Source organism: Entelurus aequoreus, linkage group LG01, assembly GCF_033978785.1.
Source record: "Entelurus aequoreus isolate RoL-2023_Sb linkage group LG01, RoL_Eaeq_v1.1, whole genome shotgun sequence".
NCBI lineage: Eukaryota > Metazoa > Chordata > Actinopteri > Syngnathiformes > Syngnathidae > Entelurus > Entelurus aequoreus.
The window spans coordinates 25,607,205-25,622,561 of NC_084731.1; positions in this window are offsets into that span (position 1 = coordinate 25,607,205).

The window sequence follows — 15,357 nt, forward strand, 5'->3', positions numbered from 1 at the left end:
TCTACAGCTGGTGCTTTTCTTTTCAACATGCATTTAATATTTATTACCGAACCGTCATTTAAATGAATGTGTACACATAAACCCATGCTAGTTTGTCATTCAAACAGCCTAGTGGGCATGAATGGCATATGACTTTCATTGGCCTAAGGGCCAGTTATGTTGTCGCTGACAACAAGTAGGCAGAACAAAATTGTGTCGCAAGTAGGAAAAATTAGTTTATTTACATTACTACACTGACTAGAGTTTCTTGTATTTATTTAACAACAAATAATCAACATATTCTGTCCACTGTATATGCTATGTTTAATGGTAATGGTTTAGTTTGTTTCATACAAGGTTACATTGTACAAGTACTGCACATCTCATGTTTACAGTTACACAATTCAACATGGCCAAAAGGGACAATGTTATTGGCTCAGGGTGTACGTATCCCGCCTTTTGCCCGAAGTCAGCTGGAATAGGCGCCAACGCCTTAACCCTATTGAGCATTAACCTGATTAGTGGTATAGAAAATGGATGGATGGAAAGATAGACAGACACAATTGGTAATTGTCACGGCAATTACTTATAGTAGTTTCACCTCCTGTGGTCTACATGTACTATCTTAACACACTTTAATACACTTTGAGGTAAGAGCTGTCTCTTTAATTGTTATGCTTTAAGTTGCAATCAAAAATTTGAGTTACAAGCATATCCGTCATTAGTTGGCGTAGTAAATGTCTGAATGACCTTCATAAGAGACGCACAAAACATCTGGTCTTACTCGCTAGCGTTAGCTTGTAGCTAGAGATGGATATAATTGTTTTCCCCCAATCATGGTAAGGAAGAAAGTGAGTGTGAAGGACAGTTCTTAAAAATAAGAAGCAGAATTTAAAAAATAAATAATCAAAAACATGATCGAGTGTGAGGCCAACTTGGTAAAGCAATTCGAGCCTATCACTGCTAGTCTGCCTCATGCTGACGCAGAATGAGTCTAAGCCAAGGATGTTAAATTTATATCTAAATGGGGACATTTATCTATGAAAATATGTAGAAGCTGCTGATGGTGTGTTTGACAGAGAAACAGCTCCAAGGAGATACTGTAGAGGTCCACTCTCCGAGGTAAATGCTGGACATTATTACTACATTACTTCATAAAACTACTGTAGCTATTTGTAGTACATTATATTGTATTGTTGTGATACAAAATTTCAAAGCTAAATGTTCGTTTTTCTTTTTAAAAGGCATGGTACATGTTGAACTTGTGTTGTTTTGAGGAATGGGGTCGAGCACTGATTGATTGCATGATTCCATTGATTTCAATTCATTTCAATTGGAGATGTTGATTTAAGATACAAGTTGGTTGGTTGGAGTCAAGTGTTTTGAGTTAAGAGCTTTGTTGCAGAATCAATTAAGTTCGGACGTTACGGTACTACTGTAGTTAAAAAAAAAAGAGAAAGATGAGTGACGTAGTGGTTAGCATGTTGGCTGCACAGTCAGAAAATCAAGGGTTCAAATCTCAGATTTGGCATCTCTGTGTTTAGTTGTACATAAATGAGTCTTTTCTGGGTACTTACACTTCTTCTAAAACATAAAATATTCATAGTAATTAAAAACTCTCAATTGTCCATAGGTGTAAATATGAGTGTTCCATTTTGTGCCCCGTGATTGGCTGGCGACCAGTTCAGGGTCTAACCTCCTTTTGCTTTATGTCCTACTGCTTGACCCTAACTTGGACAAGTAGCATAAAAAAAGATGAATTGATGTATGGAAAAAGATAAATATTTGTAGGAATAAATTATTTAGACTTTGTTGATTAGAGTGTTGGTCTCAGTCCACAGATTAATGGTTCGAATCTCCGTTTTGGGCATCTCCTGTTGTGTTCTCCCAGTGTGTGAGTGAGTTTTGACCGGGTTAACTTCCTCCCACATTCTTTAATTTTTCCATAGGTGTGACTGTCAGTACGTTTTCATCCACTAAATTAGTCTGATTTCTTAAATAATTAATGTATTCAATGTTCACACTTGTAAGTGTGAATTGTTGTTTGTCTATATGTGAGCTGTGACTAACTGGCGACCAGTTCAGAGTGTACCTCGCTTCTCGTCCAAAGGTTGAATCGTAGAGAAACACAAAAAAGCCTAAGGAAAGGCAAAACACACTTGTAGTGTCAATACTGGAGATTACATAGTTGAAGTCTTACAAGACCTTGAGTTTTTGCTCCATACTTTTCATGCACTTTTTTCCGAGTCACTAAGGCCCCATTTACATTGCACACCAAATCAGATTTTTTTTTTGCCGGTCTAAACACTCCAAAGTGTTTCAAATCTGATATTTTGGCATCAGATTCAGGCCACATCAGGAGGTAGTCCTGAATCCGATTGGAATCTGATCTTTTCAAATGGGACTTCAGTCTAAACACAATGCGACCTGAATGTGATTTTTTTCTGAGCTTTGGGCGAGCTACGTCACTCGTGTGCGACGGGAGAGACGCAGTCGCCAGCGGAAGTGGATATTTCATCACACCATCCGGTTTCAGTGAGCAAAGTCCATTTAAGACGACCGAATTTTCGGTGCATCACTTGTCAATAGTGCTCAAATAACAGGTTATATGTAATAGATAAATATATGTTTTGATTTTGAAGAAATAGCAATTGTTGAACGACCGGAATTGACACTGTGGCGCATTTGCTTACATGTGAGTTGAAAAATAAAGCTCACGTAGATCCACGCTGATGTCCAGGTCTCCTCTACTTAACATCCATAAAAAGATTACAACCCTCCCAAAATATATTACACGATATACATCCATTCATACATTATATTACTTTAATTTATTGTCACGTTAAAAAAAACACTCATTTTAATGCGTTGCGACTTTTATGTTATTTTGTGGTAGTCGCAACTTCCTCCCGGTCAACTTCCTTTGTTTTCACTTTATCGAAGTGCGCCTGCAAGTTAAAGTTAAAGTTAAAGTACCAATGATTGTCACACACACACTAGGTGTGGCGAAATTATTCTCTGCATTTGACCCATCACCCTTGTTCACCCCCTGGGAGGTGAGGGGAACAGTGAGCAGCAGCGGTGGCCGCGCCCGGGAATCATTTTTGGTAGGGATGTCCGATAATATCGGACTGCTGATATTATTGGCCGATAAATGCTTTAAAATGAAATATCGGAAATTATCGGTATCGGTTTCAAAAAGTAAAATTTATGACTTTTTAAAACGCTGCTGTCTACACGGATATAGGGAGAAGTACAGAGCGCCAATAAACCTTAAAGGCACTTCCTTTGCGTGCCGGCCCAGTCACATAATATCTACGGCTTTTCACACACACAAGTGAATGCAATGCATACTTGGTCAACAGCCATACAGGTCACACTGAGGGTGGACCGTATAAACAACTTTAACACTGTTACAAATATGCGCCACACTGTGAACCCACACCAAACAAGAATGACAAACACATTTCGGGAGAACATTCGCACCGTAACACAACATAAACACAACAGAACAAATATCCAGAACCCCTTGCAGCACTAACTCTTCCGGGACGCTACAATATACACCCCCCGCTACCCCCCCCCCCCCCCACACACACACACACACACCTCAACCCCGCCCACCTCAACCTCCTCATGCTCTCTCAGGGAGAGCATGTCCCAAATTCCAAGCTGCTGTTTTGAGGCATGTTAAAAAAAATTATGCACTTTGTGACTTCAATAATAAATATGGCAGTGCCATGTTGGCATTTTTTTCCATAACTTGAGTTGATTTATTTTGGAAAACCTTGTTACATTGTTTAATGCATCCAGCGGGGCATCACAACAAAATTAGGCATAATAATGTGTTAATTCCACGACTGTATATATCGGTATCGGTTGATATCGGGATCGGTAATTAAGAGTTGGACAATATCGGAATATCGGATATCGGCAAAAAAGCCATTATCGGACATCTCTAATTTTTGGTGATTTAACCCCCAATTCCAACCTTGTGACGTCGAGGCCACATTGGGGCCTGTGCGTGTTTACACTGGAGTCTGATAAAAAACACATTTTACTTGCATTATAAAAAGTCAGCTGGAAAAAATCTGATTAAAAAAAAAAACCTAGTCTGAGATAAGGGAATGTTTTTTGCTTCCTCTCTAAGGACTTACATAGTAGCCATCCACCCAAACAACCTGTCTTGATTTGTTCCAGCAGTAATATAGTGTACTGTCCTGGTACACAAAGTGTTGTGTGCATCAGTCACCACCAATGTTGTGCTTGTGCTGGATTCAGGTGGTTCTGTGACCACATTCTGACTCATTGCTTCGGCACACGTTGCGGTTTTCATCGTCTATCAGCAGCATCCCGCTCTCTGATAACTTGCGTTCCACAATGTGTCAGCTGCTGGTAAGAGGCATCGTCGTAAACACAATGCATGCGATGCCCCCAATAGCTCAGCTCTCACCACTTGGACGTGCAAGTGTCAAGACACTACAGCTGCTTCTAATGGGCCCGTGCCATAAATCTCTGGAGAATGGCTGCTTTGAGGGGTGGCTGCTGAAGAGCAGCTGTACCCCGGCTAAAAATAATGCGAAGGCCTCTGCTGGACATGTCGAAGTCAACATGCAGTTCAGCACAGAACGCTTATCAACTATGCCTCCCACCTGCATGGGCCCGCCTGAGGCCTGGCATCAGCACTATCACACAGGAAGTAAACGTCAGCGCATGTCACTTTGACTCACACACCCAAACAACAAGAGGATCATGACCACAAATTCAGACACTTTACTTTTCCAGAGCCACAAATTCACAATCAGCACCTCGTGGCCTGAGGGGTGACAACCACCAGGCAGCCTGGTGGGATGAAAACGAACACTAAGCTCATTTTATCAGTGTTTTCCTTTCAGTCATGTTCATTCTCTAAATGGGAGTACAAACTGTACTGTAAAAAGTGCATGCAGTCATGTGCATTGGAGGGCTCCCACCTGTTTGATCACGTACCGCAGAGCAGATATGATAATCATAGGAAGCCAATATGCTAAGAAGTTATATATTAAAGAAAAAACAGCCTGTATTTTAGATTTATGTTATATGTGCCAAAGCATGGTTTATTAGTTATAACTAGTAACATTTCAACTTCTTTCAGTTTCTGTTGTTGTTGTAGTAGTATGCCTCAGGCCAATAAAAAACAATATAATAACTATCACCTTAGACCAGGGATGTCAAACATGCGGCCCGTGGGCCGGATCAGGCCCTCGAACAGGTTCAATCCGGCCCGCGAGATGAGTCAGTGTAAAATTGAGCTGCATTTTTAAATAAAATAAACTGTTTTTCTAAATGTGTCCACTGGATGTCGCAATAGCAATTCTGTTAGGCAAGCAAATTGTTTATATTGGGGCGAGCAAGTATACCAAGCAAGAGGTACACAGTAGCGGGGCTGGGACTCCTCCCCCCTGACCCAACATAAAACACACAGGAGTAAAATAAACAATTGGTAACCCCACTTAAAATGCTGCATGAGACACATTGATATGGTTCTGTGAAAATTAGTTTCTTCTGTGAAAATTCAAAGAAAGTGAACAGTGGAAAGACAAATGAGGTAGTTGATACATAGAGGAGTTTTTATTTATGCTTTCTTATGTTTTTTGTTCAATCCTACATGGGCTGTGACTTAAAGTTGAATTGCTTTGTAGATACACTGAGATTAAGTCTAAATTCATTGTGTTCTTCATGGAGTTTTTGAAACTGTACCATTTTTTTCCGCAGATTTTTCAACTAACTTGAATTGTTTTGTCAAGAGGATCATATGTGATATGTCCTTATTTCAGAATGTGCTTGTTCTATTTTAGGCCAAAGTAAAACCAAGAAAACAATCTGAAGTTGCCGTAGTTGTATTTTAAAGTTATTATGCCATGATTTTACCAGTCCGGCCCACGTAGGAATAGATGGTTCTCCATGCGGCCCCTGAGCTAAAATGAGTTTGACACCCCTGCCTTAGACCGTCGGTCAGCAACCCGTGGCTCTATGCGGCTCTTTATCGCCGCCCTAGTGGCTCCCTGGAGCTTTTTCAAAGATGTGCGAAAATGGAAGAAAAATAATATATAGATATATATATATTTTGTGTTTTACTATGGTTTCTGTCGGAGAACAAACATGACACACACCTTCTTAATTGTTAGAAATTCCACTGTTTATACAAACCCCGTTTCCATATGAGTTGGGAAATTGTGTTAGATGTAAATATAAATGGAATACAATGATTTGCAAATAATTTTCAACCCATATTCAGTTGAATATGCTACAAAGACAAGATATTTGATGTTCAAACTGATAAACTTTTTTTTTTGTTGCAAATAATCATTAACTTTAGAATTTGATGCCAGCAACACGTGACAAAGAAGTTGGGAAAGGTGGCAATAAATACTGATTAAAGTTGAGGAATGCTCATCAAACACCTATTTGGAACATCCAACAGGTGTGCAGGCTAATTGGGAACCGGTGGGTGCCATGATTGGGTATAAAAACAGCTTCCCAAAAAATGCTCAGTCTTTCACAAGAAAGGATGGGACGAGGTACACCCCTTTGTCCACAACTGCGTGAGCAAATAGTCAAACAGTTTAAGAACAATGTTTCTCAAAGTGCAATTGCAAGAAATTTAGGGATTTCAACATCTACGGTCCATAATATCATCAAAAGGTTCAGAGAATCTGGAGAAATCACTCCACATAAGCGGCATGGCCGGAAACCAACATTGAATGACCGTGACCTTCGATCCCTCAGACGGCGCTGTATCCAAAACCGACATCAATCTCTAAAGGATATCACCACATGGGCTCAGGAACACTTCAGAAAACCACTGTCACTAAATACAGTTTGTCGCTACATCTGTAAGTGCAAGTTAAAGCTCTACTATGCAAAGCGAAAGCCATTTATCAACAACATCCAGAAACGCCGCCGGCTTCTCTGGGTCCGAGATCATCTAAGATGGACTGATGCAAAGTGGTAAAGTGTTCTGTGGTCTGACGAGTCCACATTTCAAATTGTTTTTGGAAATATTCGACATCGTGTCATCCGGACCAAAGGGGAAGCGAACCATCCAGACTGTTATCGACGCAAAGTTCAAACGCCAGCATCTGTGATGGTATGGGGGTGCATTAGTGCCCAAGGCATGGGTAACTTACACATCTGTGAAGGCACCACTAATGCTGAAAGGTACATACAGGTTTTGGAACAACATATGCTGCCATCTAAGTGCCGTCTTTTTCATGGACGCCCCTACTTATTTCAGCAAGACAATGCCAAGCCACATTCAGCACGTGTTACAACAGCGTGGCTTCGTAAAAAAGAGTGCGGGTACCTTCCTGGCCCGCCTGCAGTCCAGACCTGTCTCCCATTGAAAATGTGTGGCGCATTATGAAGCGTAAAATACGACAGCGAAGACCCCGGACTGTTGAACGACTTAAGCTCTACATAAAACAAGAATGGGAAAGAATTCCACTTTCAAAGCTTCAACAATTAGTTTCCTCAGTTTCCAATCGTTTATTGAGTGTTGTTAAAAGAAAAGGTGATGTAACACAGTGGTGAACATGCCCTTTCCCAACTACTTTGGCACGTGTTGCAGCCATGAAATTCTAAGTTAATTATTATTTGCAAAAAAAAAAATAAAGTTCATGAGTTTGAACATCAAATATCTTGTCTTTGTAGTGCATTCAATTGAATATGGGTTGAAAATTATTTGCAAATCATTGTATTCCGTTTATATTTACATCTAACACAATTTCCCAACTCATATGGAAACGGGGTTTGTATTACGTTTACATGTACTACTTTCTCCGATGCTGCCACAGAAAAACGTGTTTTATGCCACTCCTTCTTTGTCTCGTTTTGTCCACCAAACGTTTTATGCTGTGCGTGAATGCACAAAGGTGAGCTTTGTTGATGTTATTGACTTGTTTGGAGTGCTAATCAGACATATTTGGTCAATGCACGACAGCAAGCTAATCGGTCCTAACATACTAAATAGGCTAGCTGTATGTACATATTGCATCATTATGCCTCGTTTGTAGGTATATTTGAGCTAATTTACTTACTGTGTATTTAATTTATATTTGCATGTCTCACGACACATTGTCTGTCTGTAATATTGGCTGCATTTCTGATAGTTGTTTGTGTGCAATGTTGTTCCAGACCACAGCAAATGTTACCCAGCTTGCAAAGATTGTAATAAATCCATTAGAAGAAGACAGCCTGCCGTTTCCATAAACTTGGACACACATCTATACCTTTGGCCAGTCTGAGCCAGTAATTTCCAGGAGTTATCTCACCCTGTGAGAAGCCTCCATTTTCCTAATGATTTCCAATGTCGCACTAATGCGTAGAATAAAAATTTAAATACAACATTTCTGTCAACAAAGATTTGTGTCAGCCTTTTATGGTAGGCTAATATAGCTAATATAGACACTTACATTATGTGTTGACTTCATTATAACACTTATATAAGGCTTTTAATTTTTTTGCGGCTCCAGACAGATTGTTTTTTGTATTTTTGGTCCAAAATGTCTCTTTCAACATTTTGGGTTGCCAACCCCTGCCTTAGACACACGTGACATAGGGAATTATACATTAAATTGTAATCAGATAAATGTGAAATACAAAAAGGCATTTTCAATAGGACATTTTGGACACAAGGAATAACTATGGCGGGTTTTTTTTTTGTTCATAAAAATTGAAGGAACACATATAACAATTTGGAAATGTTGTAAAAATATGCCTATATTCATTTAACACAATGGTTTGAAAATACAAATGTATGGCCCAAAATTACCCCGGGAGTTTAAATTTGATACACTTTGGCATTAAAGAAGCAAAAACTAGTCTTATGTAGATCAATATACAGTCCCTCTGGGATTTTGTGGGCTTTTTTTGTGTGATTTTGGCCTAAATTCAGGGCAGTTTTTTTCAGAAAGTAGCAGCAAAAGTTGCCATTGTTTTGAGGTTGTTTTTTTTTTGCTAATATTGCCAAACTTGTGATTTTATTATTTGTTATTAATGTGTTAAGTTTCTTAACCAGTAGAAGCAGAAGATTTCATGTAGACGGGAACCGGAAGTAGGTCTGAACTATGCAGGGGGGGTTAATTGTTACACGTTAGTGTTCCTGCTTTGCCTACACAAAAAACAAACATACGTTTTGATTGGTGTCAAACTCATTTTCAACATGGGCCACATTGCAATGGCGGTTGCCACTTGTAACTGTGAAACTACTGTTCACAAATGTGTCATCCGATTTTTGTAAAAAAGTAAATGATTGGGGATGGCTTATTAATGCCTTTTAATGCCGATCACAAACGATCCTCTCTGGCTGACAAGCGGCTATCACAGGGTTTCCCACACATTCATTTATTTGTGGCGGCCCGCCACGAAAGAATTACGTCCGCCACAAATTTAAAAAAAATTAAAACATTTTAAAACATTTTTTTATTTATTTTTTATTTTTTTTGTCCTCTCCAGCTTCTCAGGCAAATCATATAGTTGATGTAGATGCCCATATCACCTGTTCAGATTTACTTTACAAAAGAGAAGTGTAGGATACTTCTCTTGTTGCCTTATTTGTATTTGACTTTATTAAATGTATTTATATTAGAAACACAACATGTGTATATAACAAAGGGTGCAAAGTCTGCAGGCAGTAGGAAACACATGGTTAAGTGTAGGGAGTAAAACTGATGGCAGTCTAAAGTTCAAGATTTTTGGAGCTCTTTGTTCAGTGGATCAGATGTTTGATGAAGCTCTGTGTCTATCTACCACCACTACTGTTTTCTGTTTATTTGTTACTGACTGTGGCAGGACACCTCTGCCTCTGTTTCACTTTATGTTGCTGGTAGTAGGCTAAAGTTAAATTATTTAGTATGCACTAATTAAAGGGGCAGAGCTTTGAGACATTTTAGCTTTTATATTTTATAAGATATATTTTTTGTAAGAACCACAATTAATAAATATATTTCAGTGAATAACTTATTGTTCAAATCTGTATATAAATATGTACATAAAGTGTTGCAATTATATTGTAAAATGGATGGATGGATGGATGGATGGACGTTTAAAACAAAACTGTTATTATTAATTAGTAAGTATACATTTTTTGAGCCTTTTTAGAGAAAATCAAATCATTGTAGTAAATTATGCAAATTGCTCGAGGATGTCATGGTGACCACGCCCATAGCCACGCCCATAGCCACGCCCCCACCGCCACAGGTGTCTTGGCAGTTTATGGGAAACACTGTATCAGCTAGTTATGTGTCTCCATACACAGTGTGGTGCCGCTCCCCTAAACTAATAATAATTACCTCCATTATGGCGAATAAACTGCATTTCTTAGTATCCTTAGTCTTAGACTTAGACTTAGACAAACTTTAATGATCCACAAGGGAACTTGTTCAGTTCCTAAGTATCATTATCAGGTAGTAGTATCACTGGAGGACGGGGCTAAAGCTGTTTCCCACTAGACAAAGCCAGGAGGTGACATGCTAATAGCTAAGCTAAGCTAGCTTTAAACAACACCCAGAAATAGCTGCTCGTTCAACTTTAAGAAGTGTAGATGGAACCACGTCACAGCTAGAGATAAATGCTGAGATAAATGCTTTCAAATGTAATATCGGATATTATCGGTATCGGTTTCAAAAAGTAAAATGTATGACTTTTTAAAAGGCCACAGTACGGAGTGGTACACGGACGTAGGGAGAAGTACAGAGCAGTTGCGTCTCCCAGTCATACTTGCCAACCCTCCCGATTTTCCCGGGAGACTCCCGAATTCCAGTGCCCCTCCCGAAAATCTCCCGGGGCAACCATTCTCCCGATTTCCACTCAGACAACAATATTGCCTTAAAGGCACTGCATTTGCGTGCCGGCCCAATCACATAATATCTACGGCTTTTCACACACACAAGTGAACGCAAAGCATACTTGGTCAACAGCCATACAGGTCACACTGAGGGTGGATATCGGCAAAAAAGCCATTATCGGATAACACTAGTTACAGCAGAAAGTAAGCAACTACTAAGAGGAAATGAACAAGTAGATTAATAGGAGTCTAGAGAGAGGGTAATACAACAACAACTACTGGGGTGTCAGCGTTGTCACAGTCAGTACACGACATGTAAAAAGAGGGCGATCAATCCATAAATTGGTGGTGGCGATATTAAAGGTAGTATCAGTATATGATTAATACTAAAGTGATCAGGTCGACATTTTTATTTTCTCGAAATAATTGTTTCGTTGTTTTTGTTTATGTTTACAAATTTAGGTAATAATTCACTGGACACAGGAGGACTTTGAAGGTAAAAACCCAAAGGATTTAAATGAGTAGTAGATAGTAGTTTTTGCTTTTGTTTAGTTATTGTGTACTATGGACTTTCTTTTACTCAAACAATTGTATGTAATCGAAGATAATATGAAACTAGTTTAGATATTGTATTGATGTTGTTAAACTATCAATAAAACTCACCATAAATACATTTTAAAAAATGTACAGTTAATACATGTGATCGATGTCGCTATTGGTATCAGCCGAGCTCACCCATGGATGATCGGTGTCACATTCGGTAGCATGAAACCCTGATCGGCATCCATGTATGATCTTATAACACAATTTCCCCTTTTAATTGATTATTTTTATATTGTATGCCAACAAACTGATGAAACATGATTTCCAATCACAGGTCAAGGTGGCAAGCAGGTATTTAAGTTCAGCTATTAATCTTAGATGTCAAATTAATTTTAAAAAGGGTTTCAATGACCAAAAAGATAGCTTTTTGCATCAAATAATATTGCGTTAAGAATAATTCAAACAAACACAAAATTGACGAAATGCCTTATTTGACACATATTACAAGGTTTTTGAGGGTTACATAAAATGAAGTGGCAGGCCTTGACTTTGACACCTGTGGAGACTAATTAAATTGGAAGAAATTGTGCTGATTGGCCAAAATGTGCCTTTAGCGCAATAATTGGCGCGATCGCAATATCCTGCAGGAACCCATTATATGCTCAGCTATTTAAACAAAATATCAACATCTTAGTTTTGTGGCATTGGTGACAAAGCAAATTAGACTTAGACTTAAACAAACTTTATTGATCCACAGGGGAAATTGTTCCACACAGTAGCTCAGTTACAAAGGATGGAAAGGGTAAGGATGGAAAAGATAACGCAGCTATAAAGTAGACTAAAAATGTACCATAGTAGCAATATAAAGTATAAATATATGTAATATTTACATATTATATATACAGTATTTAATATATACTGATATATTATCTTATTGTATTATATTATGTTTTTATATAATATATACAATAAATAACAAATCCCAATTACCATGTACAATATTACAGTATATGTAACAGCTGCAGCAAAAAAAAAGTATATTATCCAACAATACATCTCATTAACCATGAATGTATCTTATTTTTAAATATAGCTGAGATAGGCTCCAGCACCCCCCGCGACCCCAAAAGGGACAAGCAGTAGAAAATGGATGGATGGATGGATGACTGGATGGATGGATAATAAAACAATAAAAAAAAACAAGCAGCAAAATGCCACCCAATGCCACAGTTTGGACACCTTTACTGTACAGAAACTGTGATTGTTAAACACATTGGTTGGGAGTCTTTAGATATGCCAAATTATGCCTCTGGGAGTCACTGCAGCTCACAATTTGACTAATGAAGGCCAAGTAATCAAGCTTCAAACGCATCAAGCATGTTTGCTATAATTAAAAGGTTAATATCAGGAGGGCTATCACACGCTGCCACATTCCTGGAGCAAAGACACCCAAGATTTGAACATTTATCCTAGAATTGATCATTCACAAGGGCTTCTATAATAACCAACAAATTGTGCCCCAATCCACCCTGCGTATTCTCTGTCAGTAACTAAAGCAGCCTATAAATAAACATGGCGATATATGAATCCAATAATCAATAGTGTGACAAGTGCACTCTGTCTGCATCATTCTGATCTATTTGGTCCTGGGGGACTTGTGAAGAGGGGGAGGCTGTGTAAAATAGCACCATTGGAGGACACAATAAGCCTACTGACCTTATGGTTCCATGTAGCTTCCAAAAACTACAATGTTAGTCTCTGGTAGTCATCGCTGTAACCTCATTATACTTGACTAATACATTTGATTGACCTGCACATTTATACTTGAATAACATTGGCAAGGTACTTATCAAAATTTCAATGAGACCGGTATTGATTGCCAATAGAAAAAACACACATTATTAAATATTGAATGCATTTCCGAAAAGTTAGATTCGATTGGGGTCTCATACTAAAATATCATGATGTTTATATTCCTGTCAAGAAATAATTTCATCTGTAAAATCTTTGAAGCATTTTTTTAGGAATCCATATTCAAATGTACATGTAGAACCAATAAGTGCATGGCGTGTGTGCATGTACAGCAGGGGTGTCGAACTCATTTTAGATCGGGGGCCACATGGAGAAAAATCTACTCCCAAGAGGGCCGGACTGGTAAAATCACGGCACGATAACTTAAAAATAAAGACAACTTCAGATTGTTTTCTTTGTTTAACAATAGAACAAGCACATTCTGAAAATGTAAAAATCATAAAGTTGTTGGGGTTTTTTTACACTTACATGTTGCGGTTGATAGTATTCTACCATTATTTGTCATTGTTTATACTTCCTGAATAAATTATATGATAATGTTCATCAGTCAACTCGTTGATAAATATAAATCAAGATGAAAAAATATCAAAATCAAATTACAGGATGTTATTTATGTAGTTTGCTCATTTTCCTCGACTGATGTACTAACATCACGTGGTTTAACGCATGTAGCATCATCTACGAAGACACAAATAATAGCTATTGTGACATCTAGTGGACACATTTAGAACAGCGATTTCTTTCAGTCAAAAATTTGGGCTAATTTTTTATACTTACCAAACTCATCCTGCGGGCCGGATTAAAGCTGTTCGCGGACCTGATCCGGCCCGCGGGCCGTACGTTTGTCACCCCTGGTGTACAGTCTTGATTGCCATAAATTAATTTCCGTGAAGTAGGAATTAATAATTATAAATGGCAAATTTTAATAGCTGGAGCATAAAAAACTGTTTATGTTTTTTCAACAATATGAGAGCCCTCTGGACATTAAATAACAACCTGTAGTCACCTTTGCACACTTTTATTCTGAGCCAATCAGAGCATAAGTCTCATCTAGTGACCAATACTACTGTAGTATTGATGTTTTTAGTTCATTTAGCCACTTTTATGCTTGAGAATGCTTAATTTAGGTCAAAACCTATGTCGAATATGCTTTACAATTTTTATTTTAAATGTGCGATATGGTGAAACCGCAATAAATAGATCGCGATGTGGCTGAGGGAAGACTGTAACCAGCCTCTTAAAACCTCTTCCTGGTGGAAAAGGGTACAATTAAAAATGGTAAATACACATTTGCATACAACACTGGACTAGTGATTCTAGACATGCCGGCGAACTGGATTAGAGGCTAACACTAACAATATTTGGAAGGATGGACAAGCGGTAGAAAAATGGATGGATAGATGGATGGAATGTACACCTTTTGTCAGACATGCTGACATCTACCAGTTTTTTAGCCAGCACGCAACCAACCGGCGCTCCGTTTCTCTAAGGATGATAAGTTGACCTGAAGAGGATGGTTGTGTCTCATAATAATACCAATGATAATACATTACACTTACATCACGCTTTTCTAAGTATGTACTCAAAATCATCTTAGGTCTAATGGGTAAATAATGAAACTATAAATTAGGACTGTCCAAGATAACGCCGGTAACACCTGTGATTAACCACAAAACATTATAGCATTAATCATGTCGATACGCATGATAATCATGTAATAAATTATTTTGACCGTACATGCTGGTTTACCTTAGCCGCGGATGGTTACCTGAAAGGTTGCGTCGGTTATTAAATGGTCAGTGATCAGATCAATGCATACGTCAGTGCAAAGATAAAAAAAACTGCTGTCCAAGTTGTCAAATTTCTCTACAAAATATACCCTAAAAATTGGATAGAACCGTTAAGTTCTGAGCAACTAAATAACATGCATTCAAGTAAAACAATTGAAAATGTTCCTGTATGACATTCTGACAATAAAATTGCATATGTGTCAAAATATTATTTTTAAAGTTCATTTCAATTTTGCACGCAAGTAATTCACCCTAAATAATCAAAATGCAAAAGTGTGATGTATCTCATTTAAAAAAAATAGTTGTTTGACAGCACTACTATAAATACAATCCAACCACATCTCCTCATTAAAATACTATAGAATTAAAATGCATCCTCTAAATCAGTCATGTTTAAACTGTGGTATG